Source organism: Mustela putorius, unplaced genomic scaffold (genome assembly GCF_011764305.1).
Source record: "Mustela putorius furo isolate JIRA1106 unplaced genomic scaffold, ASM1176430v1.1 tig00000145_pilon_pilon_pilon, whole genome shotgun sequence".
NCBI classification, from domain to species: Eukaryota; Metazoa; Chordata; class Mammalia; order Carnivora; family Mustelidae; genus Mustela; species Mustela putorius.
The window spans coordinates 3594142-3617584 of NW_025421294.1; the positions used below are offsets into that span (position 1 = coordinate 3594142).

The following is a 23443-nucleotide window of genomic DNA, read 5'->3' on the forward strand; positions in this document are numbered from 1 at the left end:
CAGTCAAGAACATCTGAGCCGCTGCTAGCCTCAAGTTTCCCCTAATGGGGCACTAATTATTTTCAAATAAAGGCCTCTAGTGTGTAAGCTGTCTATGTAGAATGCAAGTACATTAAGTAATCGTAAACTTAACCCATCATTCTGATGTCTACAATGTCGTGCTTCAGAAGAGTCCAGGAAAGATCTGGTTGGAACTAAAAATATTTGAAATCCAATAAAAATATTTAATATTTGAATTACAAGAGTATCAATCACTGAACACCTCCCTCAAAAAACAAATACAACACAATTCTATCACTGCTCCCCGTAACATTTACTTTTCCTGAAATGATTACATCTTTAATACACATGCTCACACAAATAACCATCACACATGTGCACTCCACTCCTGTGATACAAAGTATTTTCTTGTGAAAGGCTCTTTAATTTTGTGTTTTCCTTCTTTATTTGCAATCTGTTTTTAGGACTTTAAAATGAGGTGTTTTACCAGCGCCACCTTGTGGTAATAAGCCACTTTTAACTCATCCACCCACTGTCTCTTCCCCCATCTTTTCTGTTTTGCGAGTGGTATTTTTCATTTGTATTCATTTATCATTCATCAGCGCTGGTGTTACTGAAGATAGGATTTCATCAAAACAAATAAAGCCATTAAAAATACTAACAAAAAAGCAATTTTTTTGCCATTAAAAAGCCATTAAAAATACTAACAAAAAGCATAATGTGAGCAAAACAGTAGAACCCATACACTTAAAAACATGCCACTCTTTGGGGCAAGAAATGTAGCTACAAATCAGAGATTTATGAAGAAGAAAAAGAGGGAGAGAGGGAGGAATCCCAAATGGGTTTTAAAGGGAAAGCTAACCTGATTTAAGGCATTTTGGCTACTTCTCTTCATATATCCACACATTTTCTGCCCATTGCCAATCTGAGAGCCAAGCAACTTAGAACAGCAAGCAAATGCTTCCCAGCCACAAACAACAGAATATTAAAGCCATTGATATTCTTCTCACAGCAGCGGGAGCCAAAGCCAGGTGCTAAAGGAATCAGTTGTTTATAAAAAAAATAATCAAATATTCCTGCCTTCTTTCCTTCCTCCTCATTTCAGCTTCCTCTCACATAACTACCAGCATCCCTTCTCCCAATGGCCAGAGTGCTACTTGGGGAAAATAATAATGTATGATTTTTTCCCCCTAACACTTCAGCACTAAAAATTTAGACCTTCATTAAAGAGCTTTTACGCCCAGTAGCAGGTATGGCCAGCTGGCCATCAAAACAGGTAACACATGTACTTTTTTTGGTTTCGATCATTAAACCCAATGAAAACTTCATCCAGCCTCTGAAAGCCCTTGACTCTTTCAACTCTGAAACAGATCGTGATGTGGATCCACCTGATGAAAAGGAGTAAAGGTAAGACTTGAGAATTATGGCCAGAGAATATCCACTCATGAGTCTACATAAGGGCATCCAGGCCACAGAAGGAGCTTCCCTGAGCAGAGAGGCCCAAGGATGACCTTCTGATTTAAAGGTCAAAGTCAGATATACACATGTATGTGCACACATAGGCACACACAGGGACAATCACCCAGTCCACTGGCATAATAGGGTTCAACCCCACTCCTTACACTGACCTTCCATGGAAAGTCATGCCTTTCCTATGGCTTCTAGAGCCTCAGACCTGGGACCAGATCCCGGGGACGAAAGCATGTGGTAGGAGACTCAAAAGTCAAGCTGTCAAGTTTGCGTAAGATAAAACTGAAAGAAGAGAAATTGTGTCTACTGGAGATTTTGGTTAACAGAAAGAAATCTTAGCATCAGCAGATGCTAAGCCAGGGTGAAATACTGGGAGGAGTCATGGACCGGACTGTGAGGAGGGAGAGATGATTAGAGCAGCGAAAGGAAGCTCTGAGTGAGCCATTGTAATCACCAAATCCAAAGTATTATTCCTGAGTGCAGAGCCCTGGAGGCCTGCCAAAATCAGACATCCTAGCTGACCTTTCCAGGTCTCGGTGACTCCCAACCAGACCGAAGACTGTGACTGAGAAATGAATTCCTTTTCCTTCCTGGTGACCCCACATTACTTTCCAGTAAGTTCTCCCACAATACAATTGTTCCTTTATCTGCACAGGAAGGGTATTTGTGATTCCTTCTGGAAACCGGAGCACTGTGGGTGCCAGGCTCACTGTCTTGGCTGCTGGCTCAGAGTCTGACCATACACAGACCTGGAAGGAAGCCCAATCATGTGTGGGCTATGATGCAACAGCCCAGCTCACCTCCTGGCTAGGTGGAGGTTTTAACTCTCCAGGACCCAGTAGCCTGACAGTGACCAACAAATAGAAGTTACTGTAACTCCAGTGGTATAAAACAGGGATCGGCAAATTATAGCCCCCAGGCCAAATTAGGTCTGCCACCGTGTTTATAAATAAAGCTTTACTGGAACACAGCTATGTTCATTCATCTCAGTACTTTCTATGGCTGCTTCTACACAAAAATGGCAGAGCTGAACAGCTGCAAGAACAACCGCTGGCCTCTAAAACCTACATTACACTATTAGGGCCTCTACAGGGGAAGTTTGCCAACCTCCACTTTAAAAAGAAAGGTCCTGGGCGCCTGGGTGGCTCAGTGGGTTAAGCCGCTGCCTTCGGCTCAGGTCATGATCTCAGGGTCCTGGGATCGAGTCCCACATCGGGCTCTCTGCTCGGCAGGGAGTCTGCTTCCTCCTCTCTCTCTCTCTGCCTGCCTCTCTGCCTACTTGTGATCTTTCTCTGTCAAATAAATAAATAAAATCTTTTAAAAAAAATAATAAATAAATAAATAAATTAATTAATTAAATAAAAAGAAAGGTCCTCGGGGCACCTGGGTGGCTCAGTGGGTTAACACCCCTGCCTTCGGCTCAGGTCATGGTCCCAGGGTCCTGGGATCGAGTCCTGCATCAGGCTCTCTGCTCCGCGGGGAGCCTGCTTCCTCCCCTCTCTCTGCCTGACTCTCTGCCAAATAAATAAATAAATAATCTTTTTAAAAAAAATAAAAAGAAAGGTCCTCAAAAGAAGGCAGTATGGTATACCACAGAGATCAGGAGATGGGGACTCCAAAGGCTAGTTCATAGTCCTGGCTCTGTTGAAACTATCTGGCTGTCTAGTTCTCAGTAACCCTGAATGCCTCTGCCAAGCTGAAAAAGACACAACAATTCTGTAATTTATACATTTGGTAATGCACAGCATTTCAAATGCCAATTTTACTGTACATTTTCCAAAAAAATGTCATTTTTCTATTTGTAATCCAAGGATTGTGATATTTAAAATCATTATGTTGGAATCTTACCTTGTGCTTAAAAGGCAAATACATACACACACGCACACATATACACACACACCAGGGCAAGCCATCCAGTCCACAGATAGAAGAACAGGGTTTCCCACCCAAGCTCCTTAAACTGACCTTCTGTGGGAAAGGCATGTGGCTTTCAGGGCCTCACCACTTGCTCAGATAAAGCTGCTGTGTGTCTAGGGCCTCACCATCTGTAAAGCTGTGATCAAAACATCACTATCAGTTACCACCTAAGGCACAGCTGTAGAATTATGGAGAAGTGTTTTTACATAACTTAACAACTGTCTGAGTCTGTCTCCTGACTAAAGGAATAAGAATCCCTAATTCACAAAATATTTCATACTTTATAGCACATTTATATAAAATTCAGTTGATGCTATCCTATTTATTTGTATTCCATACCATCTGGCTACTTTGAGACTTGCAAATAGTCTCCAAACGCCTCTCAAGCTAAGAAAAACATAACATAGTGAAGCTGGTTTTAAATCAGGGCTCTGACTTAGTCTGGGCTTTCTTCAAAAGCAGAGCCTAAGACAAGATCATTATTTTGGGAAGTGATTCCAAGGTACAGAAGTAAAGGACTAGGCAGACTGAAACAGGGAGGGGAAGGGAAGCCAATCCAAGGACCCTTTATTGATATAGTGACTGCTATGGGCAATTAGGGCTAATCCACCCCCTGGGATGCTTTGAATTGCCTTGTAGAATGAGCCCCCATATGTTCCTGCAGAATATGCAGACTTGGTAGTGTTCATACAGCAATTAACATCATTGGCGCATGGCTTTATTTCACTCTCACCTCCAGTGTGACCATGGGGCAGAATGAGTGGCCAGGCCGCTGCAAGCAAAATGAGTGGAGAAGCCCCAGGTCAGAAAGCAAGACTTATGTGGAGCAGATGAAACAAGGAGCTGATGGGTCACAAGTATACACAGTTGTCATAGCAACAGCTGGAGTCAAAAGGTAGGCTGGGATGCCTGAGTGGTGCAGCTGATTAAGCATCAGACTCTTGGATTTGGCCCAGGGCATGATCTCAGGGTGATGAAATCAAGCCCCAGGTCAGTCTCTACACTCAGCATGGAATCTGCCTAAAACTCTCTTTCTCCCTCTGCCCCTCCCCACACTGCACACACACTCTCACTCTCTCAAAAAAAAAAAAAAAAAAAAAAAAAAGGTAGGCTAAGGGGAAAGAGGCAAGATGGTGGAAGTGTAGAGGACCTCATTTCATCCCTTGACTTCAGCTCAGCTAGATATCTACCAAATCTTTCTGAACACCTATGAATTCAACTCAAGATGTAAGAAAACAATTGCTGGAATTCTACCAATAGAGTAGTGAGGACTTTCTGCAAGGAGGGAGATGTGGAGAAGTGAATCTGATGGGATGTATCGGAAGATAAACAGCAGTGGGGGAAGCCTCCAGAACCCAGCTACCAGAAGGTGACAGAGCCCCAAAACTTTTAGAATTCTGCTCCAGTAAGACATGTCCCTGCCTCAAAGGTGCTCAAGTGGTGAAGTAGGGCAGAATCCTAGGCAGGACATTGTGGCCTCAGGATCCCTTAGGTCACCGAAAAGCTCAGGGGTGCCTGAGCCAGCAGAGTTCCCAAACATCACAGCAGGGAAGCCAACTGCAAACAGCAAGTCCAGGAGTGGGCTTTCACCTTGGTATTGCTAGAAACCACAAACCATGGCATAATTGGGTGACCACTCTCCCTGCAGGGTCCTTCAAAGGGCATAAAAGTGGCGACCCTCCTATCTCCCCTGGGAGGGAGCAACTATATGAGAACAAGTTAAGCAATCTGGAAGAAATGGATGCATTCCTAGAGACTTATAAATTACCAAATTTGAAACAGGAAGAAATAGAAAACCTGAACTGACCCATCACCAGCAAGGAAATTGAAGCAATAATCAAAAATCTCCCAACAAACAAGATTCAGGGCTGGACAGCATCCCAGGGGAATTCTATCAAACATTAAAGAAACATTAATACCTATTCTTCTGAAACTGTTCCAAAAAATAAAAATGGAAGGAAAACTTCCAAACTCATTTTATGAGGCCAGCATTACCTTGATCCCAAAACCAGACAAAGACCCCACCAAAAAGAAAAATTACAGGCCAATATTCCTTACAAACATAGATGCCAAAATTCTCACCAAGATACTAGCCAATAGGATCCAACCATACATCAGAAGGATTATTTACCACAACCAGGTGGGATTTATTCCTGGGCTGCAAGGCTGGTTCAACATCTGCAAATCAATCAACATGATAAATCACATTAACAAAAGAAAGGACAAGAACCATATATGATCCTCTCAATTGATACAGAAAAAGCATTTGACAAAGTACAGCATTCTTTCTTGATTCAAAGTCTCCTCAGTGTAGGCATAGAGGGAACATACCTCAATATCATAAAAGCCATCTATGAAAAGCCCATAGCAAATATCAGTCTCAATGGGGAAAAACTGAGAGCGTTTTCCCCCAAGATCAGGAACACGACACAGATGCCCATTCTTACCATGCTTGTTCAATATAGTACTAGATGTCCTCGCCTCAGCAATCAGACAACAAAAAGAAATAAAAGGCATTCAAATTACCAAAGAAGAAGTCAAACTCTCATTCTTTGCAGATAACATGATACTCTATGTGGAAAACCCAAAAGACTCCCCCCCAAAATTGCTAGAATTCATACAGGAATTCAGCAAAGTGGAAGGGTATAAAATCAATGAACAGAAAGCAGGTGCATTCCTATACACTAATGATGAGAAAGAAGAAAGAAAAATTAAGAAGTTGATCCCATTTACAACTGCACCCAAACCATAAGATACCTAGGCATAAACATAACCAAAGAGGCAAAGGATCTCAGAAAACTATAGAACACTCACAAAACAAACTGAGAAAGACACAAAGAAATGGGAAAACATTCCATGCTCATTCCATGCTTAACAAATATTGTTAAAATGTCTATACTACCTAGAGCAATCTACGCATTCAGTGCAATCCTTATCAAAATACCATCAACTTTTTTCACCGAGCTGGAACAAATAATCCAAATAATACAAATAAGTTTGTATGGAACCAGAAATGACTCCAAATTAGCCAAAGGAATGTTGAAAAGAAAAACCAAAGCTGGTAGCATCACAATTCCAGACTTCAAGCTCTATTACAAAGCTGTCATCATCAAGATAGTATGGTACTGGCATAAAAACAGACACATACATCAGTGGAATAGAACAGAGAACCCAGAAATGGACCCTCAGTGGAATAGAACAAAGAACCCAGAAATGGACCCTCAGCTCTATGGTCAACTGAATTTTGACAAAGCAGGAAAGAATGTCCAATGGAAAAAAGTCTCTTCAACAAATGATGTTGAGAAAATTGGACAGCCACATGCAGAAGAATGAAACTGGATCATTTCCTTACACTATTCGCAAAAATAGATTCAAAATGGATGAAAGACCTAAAAGTGAAAAAGGAATCCATCAAAATCCTAGAGGAGAACACAGGCAGCAACCTCTGTAGCCTCCGCCTCAACAACTTCTTCCTAGACACATCTTCAAAGGGAAGGGAAACAAAGGCAAAAATGAACCACTGGGACTTCATCAAGATAAAAAGCTTTTGCAAGCTAAGGAAACAGTCAATAAAATCAAAGGACAACCATCAGAATAGAAGTATTTGCAACATCTTACCAGATAAAGGACTAGTATCTAAAATCTACAAAGAACTTATCAAACAACAAATAATCCAGTCAAGAAATGGGCAGAAGACATGAACAGACATTTCTGCAAAGAAGACATCCAGAGGGCCAACAGACACATGAAAAAGAGCTCCACATCATATGGCATCAGGGAAATACAAATCAAAACCACAATGAGATACCACCTCACACCAGTCAGAATGGATAAAATTAACAAGTCAGGAAATGACAGATGCTGGCAAGGACGCGGAGAAAGGGGAACCCTCCTACACTGTTGGTGGGAATGCAAGCTGGTGCAACCACTCTGGAAAACAGCATGGAGGTTCCTCAAAAAGTTGAAAATAGAGCTACCTTATGACCCAGGAATCACACTACTGGGTATTTACCCTAAAGATACAAACGTAATGATCTGAAGGGGCACGTGCACCCGAATGTTTATAGCAGCAATGTCCACAATAGCCAAACCATGGAAAGAACCTACATGTCCATCAACAGATGAATGGATCAAGAAGATGTGGTATATACATACAATTGAATACTATGCAGCCATCAAAAGTATTGAAATCTTGCCATTTGTGATGACCTGGATCGAACTAGAGGGTATTATGCTTAGCAAAATAAGTCAATCAGAGAAAGACAACTATCATATGATCTCCCTGATATGAGGAAGTGGAGATGCAATGTGGGGAGCTTGGGGGGTAGGAAAAGAATAAATGAAATAAGATGGGATCAAGAGGGAGACAAACCATAAGAGACTCTTACTGTCACAAAACAAACTGAGGGTGACCGGGGGGAGGGGGGTCGATAGAGGGTGGTGGGGTTATGGACATTGGGGAGGGTATGTGATATAGTGAGTGCTGTAAACTGTGTAAACCTGGCGATTCAGAGACCTGTACCCCTGGGGCTAATAATACATTATATGTTTATAAAAAATTTTAAAAATTTATTAAAAAAAAAAAGAAACCACAATGAGATACCACCTCACACCAGTCAGAATGGCTAAAATTAATAAGTCAGTAAAAAACAGATGCTGGCGAGGATATGGAGAAAGGGGAACCCTCCTACACTGCTGGTGGGGATGCATGAGTGTTCCCCCTCTGTTTTCAACTCAAAAAGCTGAAAAGAGAGCTACCCTTGACCCAGAAATTGCACTACTGGTTACAATACTCTAAAGATACAAACGTAATGATTTGAAGGGCACCTGTATCCCAGTGTTTATAACTGCAATGTCCACAATAGCCAAACTATCAAAAGAGCTGAGATGTCCTTCAAACAGATGAATAAAGAAGATGTGAGATATATGTGTGTGTGTGTGTGTATATACACACACACTATATAATATATATATATTTATATATACATACATACACACATACAAAATGGAATATTACTCATCCATCAGAAAGGATAAATACTACATACTATTTACTTTGATGTGGGTGGAACTGGAGGGTATTATGCTGAATGAAATAAGTCAATCAGAGAAAAACAATTATCACACAGTTTATATGTGGAATATAAGAAACAGCGAAGATCATAGGGGAAGGGAGGAAAAACTGAATGGGACGAAATCAGAAAGGGAAACAAACCACAAGAGACTCTTAACTCTAGGAAACAAACTGAGGGTTGCTGGCGGGGTGGTGGGTGGGAGGATGGGGTAACTGAGTGATGGGCATTAAGGAGAGCACAGGATGTGATGAGCACTGGGTGTTACAGCCACCGATGAGTCACTGAACTCCACCTCTGAAACCAATAATACACTACATGTTAAGCAAGTAAATTTAAATTTTAAAAACTAGTCAGAGGGGGCTCCTGGGTGGCTCAGTGGATTGGGCCTTAGCCTTTGGCTTAGGTCATGATCCCAAGGTCCTGGGATCAAGCCCCACATGGAGCTGTCTGCTCAGCGGGGAGCCTACTTCCTTCTCTCTCTCTGCCTCTCTGCCTACTTGTGATCTGTCTGTCAAATAAATAAATAAAACTTTTTAAAAACCCTTTTAAAAGCTAGTAAGAAAAAGAAAATGTATGCTATAAAAGTTTCATGGTGAAATCACTTCATATCTCTGGGGCATCTGGGTGGTTCAGTGGGTTAAAGCCTCTGCCTTCGGCTCAAGTCATGATCCCAGGGTCCTGGGATTGAGCCCCACATCAGGCTCTGTGCTCTGCGGGGAGCCTGCTTCCTCCTCTCTCTCTGGCTGCCTCTGCCAGAGATCTCCATCTGTGATCTCTGTCTGTGAAATAAATAAATAAAATCCTGAAAAAAAAAAAAAGAATGAAAATTATAAAAATTAGGCCAAGAGGATATAATGGCACAAGAAGTGACCATACAGTATGTAATATTTAAATTCTACTACCCCATCCTCTTGGCACACCGTCAATTAAGTTAGCATGATCACAATATTCCTTCATGCAAAATCAGAAGAACATCTCCCCACACTAGACATGAAATAAAGAGATGAAGACACTATCCTTGTGTTTAAGGAGAGTTCCTTGTGTTTAAGGAGGATTGACTCTGGAAATAAGTAATTTTAATGCATTCAGATTAATACCACCAGTTAATATGCAAACACAGACAGATCCTCCAACCTCTATTGGATGGGGAGCAAGGAATGGATGTGAATACAAGGGAAGTCTTCTTGGGAATGAAGGAGTGCACTTATGATGAGCCATCGGTAAGGAATGGAATTGTTGAATCACTATACTGTACACTTCAAACTAACATAACACTATACAGGAATTTAAAATGAATTAAAAAAAAAAGGAAGCCTTCAGAAGGAGCATGAGGCCCAAGAGATTTCAAAGGACGAATAAGAGTTTTTCAGGAAGTAAAACAGAATGAAAGAATGAATCATCTATGCAGAGTCATGGTAGTTCAAGTGAGAATGAGTGCAGGAAAATAGGACTCTAGAAAGGATGACATCTAGGTAACACAAGGGGAAATGGTCAGCCATAAAGAGGCAGCAGGGCCCAGACCATGAGACCCCAGGTCCCATCTGACACACCTTGAACTCCATTCTACTGGCAAGAGTGGGAACATGTTAGGATTGTGAAAAAGGAATGGAGTTGCTCAGTTTGTTTTTAACAAGAAAGGTAACTCCAATAACATCACGGAAGGGAGTTTGTATCATCTCAAAGGAACTTCAGCAGTAAATTAAACTCTGTGTATCCTGATGATCCCAAGATTAAAATAATTCAGCTCCATCAAACATGCCAATTCATAGAACACAAAATAACTTATTTTTCTGTACATATACAGAACATTATGGCTAAACTTAACACAAGACTGAATGAAAACAGCTGCAAGCCTTCATCAAAGCAGAGACATTTGTGAGAGGGTAGGTCCGTTAATTTATTATTTAATGCTCACAGCACTATAATGTAGGCCTAGAAATAATTTAAACTACTGGTCATTTCCCTGGCCCTTAGCTTTGGCAAAACAACATGAATATTCAGGAAGACTAATGACAGAACTCAGTGCAGAAATATAGGTTTTTCCCATGGTGTTGACAAGAAAATCAGTCACCATAAACAATGGGCATCTAATAAACAAAGTTGACTTCCTCAATTTTTTTAAAGGTTTTATTTATTTTATTTATTTGACAGAGAGAGAGAGATCACAAATAGGCAGAGAGGCAGGCAGAGAGAAAGGGGGAAGCAGGCTCCCCTGCTGAGCAGAAAGCCGGATGCAGGGCTCAATCCCAGGACCCTAAGACCATGACCCGAGCTGAAGGCAGAGGCTTAACCCACTGAGCCACCCAGGTGCCCTGACTTCCTCAATTTAAATTCAGCAAAACAGCAGAGTAGTTCTAATGCTCCTTCTGTGAATCTGTGTGCCAAATACAAGAGGCAGAGTTACAATAATGAAGAGGAAGACAATGAAAAGGAAATCGAACATGAAGGAACAGACTCAGAGACAAGAGAAAAAAACTTGAGAGGACCAAAGAACTTTCTGTGCTTCAGTTTCCACACTGCCTAGAAAGAGCAAGTACCCCATCTCTCCCTCCACCAAACTGTGACAATAAGTGATGTCGATGCTGAGTGGCTAGAAATCAGACAATTCCAAAGAGGCATCCAGAGACCATCAGCTTATGTTGAAGCCTCCACCTTTCCTTTAGTCAAGCCCTTCAATTCATTTTGGAGCCATGGCCCAAGCCAGAAGTCTGGTAAGACTTACAGACCCTTTCCTATTTCTATTTTCTAATGTAGTTGAAAGCATAAAATTATATTGAAATGCAATTACCAAAATAGTAAGAACAAATTTTGTGATACACTAGTATATGTGCTTCTCTATCAATCCATTAAATATCAAGATCTAATGGTGACTCTGATAACTAGCATAACTTCTGTGTAGTTATACCTGTAACGCTGTGAGGTGATATCAGTAATTTCTACTGGTGACAAACTCTTACGTGCTGCTAATACTGTTTTGATAGTTGCCTAGTAATAGCTGAGGCATATGCTAAAGTTACGCTGGGGGCTGATAAAACTGAAGATGTAATTCATGAATCCTCACTTAAGTCTGCTAGCCACACTTTTGAAGGTGTGGCCTCTGTTTCAATCCTTTTCCTAGAAAAAAAGCAACTTCAATTTCAAAGAAGCCCTCAGACCTCCATATGATAGAAGTTGTGATTTTTTAAACAAATGACTGAAAATGGGTATAATAACTAAAAACTACCACAACATTAGTTACTTAGAAATATTTGCTTTTGATAAATCACAACCCCATCTTCACATACTCTATCTAGAACAGCACCCATATACCCATATGTATAAGACTGTGTATTCAGGCCACAAACAATGCGTTAAGCACATAAGAATTTAGAGAGCTGTGTTTTAACACAACCAACATCTGTTTTGAAAAAATATACTATCCCAAGTACAAGATACTTGTACTTGACTTCTTTCTACAACTGTGAACAAATGAACTCAGTTCTCTCGTCTGTAAGATGGGAGTTAGAATTATACTGACTTGATGGGATTACTGTGAAAGGTGAAATGAGCTAAAGAAGTATTTTTCTACACAGTGGGTTGTAAATCATTAAGCAAGACATAAAGTCCATTAGCATGTCACAATCAGCATTTTTAAAGTGAAACAGAATAAAATGGGAAATCGCAAAGAGTATCACATATGGTAAAATTGTTTTATGAAAATTTTATTTCAAATATATAGGTCTAACTCCAGCTGTACATCACTTTTTTTTTTAATAGTGAATAATAAAGGTGAATAATAAAGGTATTTTTTAATATTGAAATAAAACATAAAAAACAGAGAGTGGAAGACATGGCACTCAGCAAACTACTGCTAGTGGTAACAGTAAATCACCAGTACCCCAAGGTCCAGAGTCACAAATTGAAAGCCACTCCGTTCAAGAGGCTACTTAAAGACCTGGCTTGCTAGGAACGTGTGAGACCAACAATTGATCGGTCTGCAGAGGGATCAGACAAGCCCTGACAAGGAGAGAGGAAAAAATAAAAATGGGACTCTAGAAAAACAGGATAGAATTTTATTTAGCTTACTTCAAAGATCATTTTACCTTCTCTGGTAAAAGTAACCATATGACCTCACACAAGTTATTTAACTTCTCTGGACCTCAGCTTTCTAAACATAAAGGTAATAGTTGTTATCTCATAGGGTCATCATGAGAATTCAATCAGTTAAATGTAAAATGTAACATATTACAAATGTAACATTCACTCAGTGAATGTTAAGTATCATTATATTGCTAGTATTATTACAGGACTCAGAACAGACAAAACTACAATTTGCAACCATTTTTCTACTCCCCCTACTTAGCTTGAAATGATTTTTATCTTTTATTGTTATTCCTACAGCAAACAGACTTTTTTTAAAACCAAATAAAAGGCTGCAAACAACTTCATTTTTAGGAAGTCCTTTATATACTACCACCTACGTTCTTCTTTTCTCTGAGATCTAAGTTATTTTTCCAGAGTTATTTTTTATTTTTGTCTTATGTGGCTGACAGAGGGGGTGTGTGTATAAATGTTCACATTCCTAACCATATGCTGAAATTTTATCAGGAGATCTAAGGTGCTAATCCCAGCTTTCTGGATGCACTACTTCTTGCTTTCACGTGGAAAATACCATATGGAATTCATATGACCCATGCAAGGGCAGTTGAGCTTCTTTAATATTCACAGATATATTGGCCCCTGGATTAAATCTGGGATTTAATAGACCAGACACCAATCCCCTGACAGAGGCTGGTAAGTACCTGACCAGAAACAGACTTTCTAGGTGACCACTGAATTTCTAAGTCACTTCACATACTTTTGTCCAGCCACAGAGCAAGTAAATGGTGGAATAATTCAGAACCTGAGATATCAGGGGAAATCATGCCCTCCAAAGAGGAAGTAGCTCTCCAACGCTCCATTTCTTCTTTGCCCTCCCCTTGCCTAGAAGTGTCTTTTAAAATTGTGAGGCATGCACCATCTTTCCACTCCCAGTCCTGTCCTTTTCAGAATTGCTAGCCAAAAAGGGTTTAGAACACCACCCACAGACGTCCCATCCAAATCCCTATGCTCTGTGTCTCCTGGAAGTCTCCAGAGGTAAACATTTCTGATCCAAAGTAAATAAACTGCCTACGGGCTGGTCAGAATCTCATGGGAGTAAGTAACTGCAAACAAAAGCAGAGCCAAGAAAAATGGACAATAGCAGAAAGGGTTTTTCCCAACTTTTCAATATGAAAATTCTCTAAAATGAAAGCTGACAGACTAGTATAACCAGTATCTATATGCCCATCACCCAGATGCAACACCTATTGCTATTTTGGCATTTTTTATGGATGTGTGTATCCACTCAACTGTGTGGGGGGGGGGTGTGCATTTGTGTGTATTTTGAATAACTGGAAAGTTCCTGATATCCTGATAATTCACCCCTAAATATTTCAGCATGCCTCTTCTCACAATGACATTCTCCTCTGCATTCCCCTATTGATAGAATAATAACACCTAAGCAAATCAAGAGGAATACCATAATATTTAATATTAGCCCACATTCCAATCTCCATCCTCATCCTGAGAATTAAAGCACTGCATTTGATTGCTATAGCTCTTTCAGCTCTTTAAATATAGAGCAGTCCTCCTACCTCTTATTTCAACAACAGTGGCTTTTGCATGTGTCCAGACTATGTCTAGCAGGACAGCAAACAGAACCTTCCATCACCCTCCGCCGAATGGAGAACAAAAGTCCCAGCTCCTTTCCCCCACCACGCTTCACCCATAGTCACATCACTGCAGCCACACTGGCCTCCGTGCTGCTCCCAACATATTAACATGCGCAGCTCTGACATCTGGCTCCTGAAGGGGACTGTTCCTCCCACAAATCCCAAGAGGTGCCTTCCAAACTCGTGCAGGTCTTTGCTCAATAAAACCTACCTTGAACATCTTAATTACAACTGTAAACCACCTTCCCCACCTTATTTTTTCTTCATAGTGTCTTTCACCATTGAACTTTCTAGGCATTGTGTTTCTTTTGCTGGTCACTTATCTCACCACCTGGAATGTACCCTCCTCCAAGACAAGGTCTTTGTGTGATATGCTCATTGCTGCATCCCTGCTCCTATATGAGGGTTGGGCTCTAGTCAATCAACAAGTATTTATTAAGACCCGCTGCTATGCTCCAGACACTGGCAGAGCAGCAGTACCTGCTTAAAGCTGGCCCAGCCTGACTCTAGTCCCCGATGCCCCAGAGCAGTGGCAAACCCACTGCCCAGTATTCAGAATGGCTTCTCAGAAGTTAGGTGAGGCCCTGGGGCCATGCACATTAATTCCAGAGCCCTGGCATTTGCTTGAAGGTAGGACTCACCCTACATCTCGCTCCTATTGTCCCGCTGTCCCCCTCATGAATCCCATGGCTTCCAGTGCAGGTCTCTGACAATTCTCCTAGGCCTAACAACTCCTCAATCTGTTCCAGTCAAAGCGTCCACAGCAAACTTGCCTGTACCCACCCCTAAAGGACCACTTCAGTGGTTCCAGTCACCCATCCTCCCACTTGTCCTCCTCGAAGCCATTGCAGTGATCTTTCTAAGACACAGTCATTGCAGAATCATTACCTTTGCTCAAAATACTTAACTGACATTCCTCCTTGCCCAGGATTAAACATTAGTACCTAGACTGATGTACACACAAGACCCTTCTTATTCGACTACCACCTCCCCATCCTGATCTCCTGCCACACCCCACCTCACATTTGACACCACTAAGTTATTTTTAGTGGTTTCTGGAATATCTATGCTCCGTAGGTGAACTTGAACACTCTCTTCTATTTATACTCATATAGAGCATTTTGCCTAAAAAGAAAATCACTTTAACATTAATGTTAACACCCTCCCATTAGTAGTGTTTGCCTGCCAGCTAGATCTCGCTGCAGGCCTGGAACCCAAGCCCTATGAAGATTCCATAGGGGTGTGGGTGAAGGGGTGTGGGCCTTCGCATCTTCCTATCCAGAGAGGTTTTAGTAAAACACTAGGTGTTTAATAAATGTGTACGACTTAGCCTAAGGAGCTACTTTGCCCTGGGCAGGGCTGTTTGTTTAGGGCCTCAAGGATCAGAGTTGGTGACCCTGATCTTCCCTATTCTGATTTTATGGCTCAGGCCTAGAGTGAATGGTAAATGTCCTCATTGTTTCAGTTTACTGAAACATTATGTAAACCCAGCATCAGGCGGCTGTTTGGCGACAAACAACTCTGCATTCCAGAGCATGCTGACCCTGTGGCCAGTTGCTTTGTTTGCTTTTCACTAACAAAGAGGCTCTCATTTAAAGTTCTGAAAGTTAAACCACATTATATTCATTCCATCTTGTTCTCCCTCATAAAAACGTGAGTATGTGTGTGTGTGGGCGTGCGTGTGTGTGAAAGAGAAAGACAGACAAAGCTAGATGCCGTGAAATTAGCGTGGCAGCTATGCTTCAAGCTAACTCTTATGCCCTGACCTGAAAGGACTGGATAAAACACGTGGGATGAGGCGCCAGGTCCAAAAGGGCCACGGTCGGTTGTCACTAGGCTTAGCAGACCGCCTGCTTCCAAAGTATTAACATGGACCACTCACCAGTTCTCCACTCCATTTTACTTCCCTCTGAAAGTCATTACCTTCTTCACCCACCTGAGTCCACAAAATTGCATGTGCCTAACGTTCTGGTCATGGATAATAATGAGGAGTGTTAGGATTTCTCTAAGGAGATGAGACTAATTTTCCACAAGCTAAGAATTTTTTATGTGGTAAATATGCTTCTGTCATTTCTATCTACAATATATGCACAAAACTACAATATCACTTAATATTATTATTTAGAAATTTGCAACCATTACCCTACTCCATAGAAGAATGGGTACCCCCGGTTCTGTGCAGTGAGGGAGTGTACAAGGACTCGAAAGCTGCTCACATACCCGGGCTTAGACTTTGCGGACTTCAGGCTGAAGGTGAGTAAGCATTTCCGGCAAGGTCTCGAGCCTCCTTCCCCTGGCCGTTAGCATTGTTTCACTTTGTCTGGTTTAAACCGAAGCCAGCTGAATCTCCTCCAAGTTCCAGTTTGGGTCAGATCTCAGGAGACAGCCTGTCTGGTTATTTAAAAACAAATATCTGCCTGCACATCCCCCCCAACCTGATAACATGGCAGATCCCTGATGCCTTGTGACCCCACCTGGGTCCCCATTTGTGGTGGAGGGAGGGGTAAGGACCTTAAGTGCTGGGATCTCCACAACTGAGGTTACCAAAGTACAAACAAGAAGGCCTGTGAACAGACAGTGAGGCTACGGAGCCCGTTACACTCTTGCACAACCAGTCTCTGCCACCACACACCCATGTTGTCTTCTCCTTTCCCCAGTTTACACATGAACGTCTCCTTTCATGGCCTCAAAGCACATCCGATTATATTGCCACTAATCAGCGAGCATACAGTAGGCTTGCCCCTGATCAGTTTCCTGAAAAGACAGGAGAGAACAAGAAGAGGGGAGTCTTCACTCCCAAGGAGTTTATAACACAGAGGTGGAGACAAAAAAACACACCAACAGAAGAAACAGAATAAAGATATGGGATTATTGTATTGTAGACACAAAGAAGGGGACTTTTGCTCACTGGGTTTTTCTGCAATGAACGAGTTCATCCTCAGAATGGCATGTAAGACTTGTCCATCAAGGGGACAGAGGCGGGAGGATTGGATTCAGTGCGTGAAATAATTCACTTTCAAAACATTTAACATTTTGGAATTCAATTATATTGACTTCAAATATTGTTCATTGAATTACAATTTGACTTTTTAATTCAGTGAAAAACTCCCTGTCAAATTTACCATTTAAAATCTTTGCTTAAGTGTTTAAGAATATATATATATATATATATATATATATTTTTAACATAAGCATTTCTCCTCTCCAATCTGTGCCAATCTCCCCTAAATCTTCCCAACTGTCTATCTTCCTGCATTCCTCTTCTACCAGGAAATAAAGAGCAAATTCTAATGCTAATGCTAATCTCCAAATACTGATGTAACAGGGTGATATGGTAATTAATATCATAAACAACTCAGTAAAGAGGGAGTCAGGTGTGGTAGGAAGAGCTTGGGTACCAGAGAAAGGAGGCTTTAATCTGAATGTGCTCCTTTCTCATTATGCGAACTTGGAAAAGAATAATAATCCTCATCTCATAGGTTTTTTCCTTTGATCTATTAAGTTTTTTAATAGGAAAAAGTATTAATGTACCTAAAAGATCTAGCACAGTGTTACATACACTATTTTATACTGCCTTATATAATCTGGGAATTAGATAGAAATCATTAAAAACCATATAATTTCTGTTTTCAAAAGTCACTGTTTTGAAAGTGTGTTTTCAAAACCACAAGAAAGAACAAGTGTTGGTAAAGATGAAGAGAAGGGTGGGGGAACCCTGTTACACTGTTGGAGGGAATGCAAACTGGTGCAGCCACTGTGGAAAACCACTGTGGAGGTTCCTCAAAAAATGAAAAATCAGGGGCGCCTGGGTGGCTCAGTGGGTTAAGCTGCTGCCTTCAGCTCAGGTCATGATCTCAGGGTCCTGGGATCGAGTCCCGCATTGGGCTCTCTGCTCGGCAGGGAGCCTGCTTCCCTCTCTCTCTCTGCCTGCCTCTCCATCTACTTGTGATTTCTGTCTGTCAAATAAATAAATAAAATCTTTTAAAAAAAATGAAAAATCAAATTATCATATGATCCAGTAATTTCACTACTAGGTATTAATTCAAAGACTTAAAAAACACTAATTCATTGAGAGATGAATGGCTAAAGAAGATGTGGTATAGACACATAACGGAACAGTACTCAACTATAAAAAAAATAAACTCTTATGATTTGCAACAACACAAAAAGATCTAGAGGGTATAACACTAAGCAAAATAAGTCAGTCAGAAAAAGACAAATACAGTATGATTTCACTCAAATGTGGAATTTGAGGAACAAAATACACAAAGAAAAAAAGAGAGAAAAATTAAAAACCAGACTCTTAACTATAGAAAACAAACTAATGGTTGCTGGAGGGGAGGCAGGTGGGGGGATGGAGGATACAGGTGATGGGAATTAAGAGTATACTTACCCTGATGAGCACTGAGTGATGTACACAACTGCTGAACCACTAGGGTGTACATCAGAAATTAATATAACACAGCAAGTTAACTATACTGGTAATAACGTTTTTTAAAGTGAATAAGCATTTACTGATAACTGTACTTTTAGGGATGAAATTGTGCTCTCAGGTCTCTCCCAGACACTTGAGATAACCAGAACACCAGCAATGGAACAGCTTCATCAAAGTTGGGTTTGGTTTGCTGAGTTATAGCTTGGAAGAAGAATTTTGTTTGAGTGAGGTTTAAATTATGAGGATTACGTGCATGGATGAGAACATGAGGAGCAAATGAGTGAGACTGGAAGACGGGGAAAAGCTGGAAACAAGAAAAATCAAATCCATCAACTCAAACACACCCTCGAGTCCCAGTGAAGAGAGCATGGTACAATGGAAAACTCACAAATTGGGCAATCAGCTGCTTCCAAATTCCTGGTCAGCCCCTGGTAGCTGTGGGGCCTTAGGCAAGGCACGTGACCCTTTCTGAACTTCTACATCTTCACAAAAACATCTTTGAACAATACCTAACTAGCAAGAAAGATTAGAGATGATCTATGTGGAAGTGCATGACACAATACCCTGTCCACAGGTATGTTTAATAAATGCCCTATTATTACCTCTTAGTCATCATTCGCTATTGTAATCCCCTGGAACCAATGTGAAACAGATCCTTAAGAAATTAAAACCAACCGACTGTCCAGCCAAAATAGAAGCAGATACTGAGCTAGAAACACACACTTGACAAGAAAAAATAATTTTTTTTTGTAGTCATAGCAAGATCAAGCAAGGAAAAAAAAAATAAAAGATAATGTTGGAATATTATGGAAAAATATTTTGATATACCCAGAAGGAATAAGTTTTGGTGGACTTGGTAGCTAAGTATCAGGAAACCAGAGTCCACCAGCTACGTAATATCACCCTTGGTAAGTGCAGCCATGTTCCAAAGCAGAAGTGTCCAGAGGAATCACAGATAAAGAAAGCCGGGCTACCAAATTAAAATTACAGACATCCAATGAAGAAATTCGTTATGTACTGGATATAATAGCAGCAGATGACACCCTTTCTATGGAGAAGATTAATATGCTGACTTGAGAGGTGGGATTCTGGCCACTGGAAAGGGGTGTCCAGGTGGAGCCAGCGAAGTTCTCCTCCTCCCAGAGTTCCTCCATGATGGCCCATGGTACAACAGTGGTCAAGAGCAGAAGGACGGCACTCAGAGACTGACTTGAAGACCAGGAAAAGAAGTAAAACTGCAACAACTGGGACCCACAACATTCCTTAAGAATTTCTCTGCAAAAGTTTCACTTCTGCAGGGACTGAAGAGTGGGATCACTTCAAGAAAGACACCCTGTTCTTGGGTCCTAGATGCCAGATTCTGGACAGCAGCATTATCCTACAACACACAGGAAAACCAGAGTAGAAACCATCAGGTGTAGAATCACTTAAAGTACTAATATCATGTCCTAAATCCTGCAAAATAAGATAAATATATCGTATGAACCAATAATACAAGGCCTCCCTGTGTTCGCAGAACAGCTCTACTGTATTCAGTCTACAAGTGTATATTCTAGCTATAAGGAGTTTTGAACATGTAACGGACAGTAATTATCTTCTTAGAATTCAGTAGTTTTTGGAGGCAGTGCTACAAATGGCCTAGCTCTCACAACACAAACCAAACAAACATGAACTCTAAGCCGAGAACTTCATTCAGCTGCCTTCTGATTCTGGTCACATATGTTAAATTAAACAAGGAAGCCATTAGACTGAGGTGACTTTAATCCTTCAGTCGCCTAGTGAGCGAACCCATACCTAATCCTGTAAATGCCTCAAGGTTAAGAACCTGAAACCTAAGGACAACCACTCACAACAAACAGCCAACTAGGCCTCCCAAGCAAGGCAACCGCTTACGCTACAGCCGAATCCAATCATTCCTTCGCTTGCTTCCCAGTCTTCCCTTTGAAAGTCTTTCCTCTGACTCCTAACTACTCTAGCGAGTCTCTGCCCAATTAGAAACCCTGTTTACTCAAGCTAGCAATTTAATATGCCTCAGTTTATCTTTTAGCACATTCAAACTCAGTCCTGAATACCTTATCTCCTATCTTACGGTCATGTCCTCTGACTTTTAAAAAGGGAAATGTCTTAGAAACCATCTGGCCCACCCCACCCACTCTCACCCTGTGACCATTTAAAATAAGGGAACCAAAACTCAGGGAGGCTGAGGGATGCCCAAGATCATGATTTTAATTTTATCCTTCCTTCTGTGAATGCTAAACAAATCATTTTAATAAGACTTAACAGTATCCACATAGATCACTGCTCCCAGCACATATGAGTGAACAATGCTACCCCGTCGTGATTGACAGAAAAAGTGAAATGAAAGTTAAATGACATGTCATGCTTTCTCACATGAGAAACCTATTTTGTGGAAAGTAGCCACAAACAAATAATGTGGATGTTCATACCAGACCAGGGATAATTTAGAAACAAAAAGTATGTCCAGTTACATGAAGCTTATAGTGATAGCCCTCCAAGTAATTCACAGAGAAGCATTTTTTCTTTTTTTTAGATTTATTTATTATTTATTTGACAGAGAGAGATCACAAGCAGGCAGAGAGGCAGGCAGAGAGAGAGGGAAGCAGACTACCTGCTGAGCGGAGAGCCCGATGTAGGACTTGATCCCAGAACCCCGAGATCATGACCTGAGCCGAAGGCAGCAGCTTAACCCACTGAGCCACCCAGGCACCCCACAAAGAAGCATTTTTTAAATTATCATTTTTATAGAGCTGTATTTTTTAAATAACTTTAAAAATATTTCACCAAAATGATTATTTCACAAAATTTCTGAAAGTCTGAAAATTGAGCAGAGCTTCCTCTAATTCCCCTTCTCCCTCTCTGAGCCACCACCATCAGTCCGCACTCGACTCTGGCTCCACTGGCTCGGCATGAGTCTGCAAAACCCACCATTTTGGTGCTCACCCTGTTGGCCTCTGGACAGAATCACTCTGGTCTGTTCTTAGGTCATTTTGCCACAAACAAGTACGTCCCTGTCTGAAGCTCACTGGTCCTTTTGTGTGCCTTTTGTGTGCCTAAGACCTACTTTCACATCCTCTATATGCCAACAGCAAATGGACTCCACATTGCAACCTAAACCCTACCCAAACCCATAAAAATAAGTGGCCATCCAAGCCCCTACAAGCATCAATTTATTAAATGGGTGCACGAAACCAACATGAGAATAAATCAGCCTGCGTGCTGTCAGTGAACTCAGCTTTCCATATAAAATTCTTCACACACTGGCCAAATGTAAGCCCACTCCTAGCCCCCACCAACGTGTATATTTAAAATCATCCCACAGAGGACCTCTTCTTCCATACAATGCACCTCAGAGATTTGGATGATTCACCCACAGCCTGTACGATCCTGGAGATCAGCTGATAGAATAGCAATGGTGGGCACTGAGGGGCCAATGAAATGCAGAAACTATAGGACGCAGGGTATAGTATTATTTATCAGTAACAAGTAAGTCACATTATCTCAATCTGACACTCATCTAAGAATTCTATGAAGTTGTCTGGTTCTGGAGGGGGCGGGAAATCTCAAAAGAAAAAAAAAAGAGAGAGAGTAAGAACTATAGGAAAATGAGAAATGTTTTGTTATCATGGAAGTCGGGAAAAATTTTTCCTATACTTAGTGAAGGAGAGTACCCACCAATACAAAAAAAAAATTATGTGAGGTGAAAGGCAAATTCAACTAAGTCCAAATGTTACACTATATTCAAGGTATCCAATAAACTCTAATTTTTAAATACTAACATAGGTCTACAATTTTTAAAAGAGAAAATCAGCCTCTCCTTGCCATTACGAAATGACTATTAAATGCACCTCAGAGATCTGGATGATTCACCCACAGCCTGAACGATCCTGGAGATCAGCTGATAGAATAGCAATGGTGGACTACCTAAGGGACACCTGGCTGGCTCAGTTGGTAGAGATGCAACTCTTGATCTTTGGGTTGTGAGTTCCAAGTCCCAGGCTGGAAATAAAAATTACTTCAAAATTTTTAAAAAAAATTAATATTTTATTTATTTATTTGCGAGAGAGAGAGAGAGATTGAGAACACAAGGAGGGAGAGGAAGAAGCAGGCTCCCCCCTGAGTAGAGAGCCTGAGGTGGGGCTCAATCCCAGGACCCCAAGATCATGACCTGAGCCAAGGACAGATGCTTAACCAACTGAGTCACCCATGTGCCCCCAAAAGTAAAAAATAAAAATCTTTTAAAAATTTAAAAAATAGGCACTTGTAGGTTGCCGAATTAGGACCCTGCTCCCAGAATCTTCCCCACATGTGTTGGGTCCTGCCCTGAATTCAGCCCCATGAGTACAGCCACACAAAACATCAATCCCAACTCTTCTGCTGTTCCCTCCTTACCATCACAAATTGCCCCAACCCGTGCTTGCCATTTCTGTCTCTTGCTTCTCCTATTTCAAAAGCAGAAAGGTCTCTTTCCTTTCCAAACTGCTTCTTCCTAAGCTCCCACACATAATTTTGGTTGTATCAGTCCCTTGCCTCTTCAGTCTACCATTCTGTACCTAAATACTCCCGTCTGAATATCACCAAATGGTGCTTGCGTCTCCCATTACCCTAACACTCCCATTTACTCCTCCGGAGCACCATGCTCTAGCAGCCTCTTTTCTGTTCTGCACATCATCGCCAAACTTTCAAATGAACAGTGGGATCCTCGATGTGGCAGGCTTGGGTCTCACTGGCCTTGGACTCCTCACCACGCTAGCACAGTAATGTCCCTCGATATATTTGAGGACCAGATGACTGAG

The 23443-nt window shown here is 41.2% G+C and overlaps 1 long non-coding RNA gene across 1 annotated transcript; it reads left to right on the top strand.

Annotated features, from left to right (window-relative positions):
* Nucleotides 1-10713: 10713 nt before the first annotated feature.
* On the top strand, nucleotides 10714-21169 carry LOC106007058. Its single transcript, XR_001181564.1, has 3 exons — nucleotides 10714-11173; nucleotides 16320-16447; nucleotides 18728-21169. It is a non-coding gene; the product is annotated as an uncharacterized LOC106007058 (long non-coding RNA).
* The last annotated feature ends 2274 nt before the right edge of the window (nucleotides 21170-23443 follow it).